Below are 1,231 nucleotides of genomic sequence, written 5' to 3' on the forward strand. Positions count from 1 at the left end.
TATAGAGGCCATTTTTGGCCCCTGGGGCCAATTCCAGACATGGAGGGCCATTTCTGAGCTCGAAATCGGATTCAGCGTCGAAAAATACATGGGAATATATATGTCCGACCCACAAGTCCGAACACTTTTTTTTTGTGGGGCTGTGTTATCTTTCTTATGCCCAGAGCTGGGAGTATTTTGACAAAAAATATAGCAAATAGTCTTTTATATTTTGTAACTAGAATACTTTTGTTATAACCCCAAAAATATTTTGTATTTCAAATACTTTAATAAAGTATTTTGTATTTTAAAAAAGTATATATTTAAAATCATCTAAAAATAATGTAAATACTATTGAGTATTTAAATTATTCGAAGTATTTAAAATATCTAAAACACCTATCAAAAACAAATACTTTTTGCGTGTTACGACTGGCGACTGGTACAACACGTGCTAAAAAAAATTACGCACCGGCACGCCTGGATTTAGTGCACTCTACTTTTCATTCTGCAATATGCGTTGTATTATTGCTATTCTGTCTACTATCTTAGGTCACTGTTAACACTAGTCAAAAGTCAGTCATCAAAATTAATTTCTTTTATCATTAGTGAACTATTCTAAGAAAAACTAATAAAACATTATGAGTGAATAAAATATTCTGCATCTCAGTAATTCAAATGAAAATGATTATTTCCAGGCTCATGTCTAGCTTTTTTTTAATTTCTTGATCTTGAAATCGGGGTTGTCTTGCACATATAATATATTTTTTCACATCTTAGAAGTTTCAGATTTAATATTTCTCAAAAATATTTTAAATACAGTTAATGAATATTTTCAATATACCAGGTGTTTTAGAGTTGAAGTGACAAAAGCCTAGGGGAGATGTTGCTCAGCATAATATGACTTAAATTGACTTTTCTAAAAAACTCTTTAGCCTATTAGAATGAAATTTTTGTGGTTTATTAAAACAATTATCATACATCAACTGAACCAATTAGATTTGATCTAGAATTTTGAGGGGCGAGTAATGTTGAATTATAAACTTTTTATTGGATTTCAAATGATCTATGATATATTGCAACTTTTGAGTCACCCAAAAACCCTTATGGAAGACCTACCCCTCGTAAAAAACCCTACCCCTTATAGAAAAATTTCCTAAAAATTATATGTATATTGAGTATGATGACATAATTATTTTTTTTAATTTTATTGAATTTATTCTTAATATTTTTTTATTAAATTAATATCAAAT

This window comes from Anoplophora glabripennis, unplaced genomic scaffold, assembly GCF_000390285.2.
Source record: "Anoplophora glabripennis isolate ALB-LARVAE unplaced genomic scaffold, Agla_2.0 scaffold123, whole genome shotgun sequence".
In the NCBI taxonomy this organism is placed as follows: Eukaryota; Metazoa; Arthropoda; class Insecta; order Coleoptera; family Cerambycidae; genus Anoplophora; species Anoplophora glabripennis.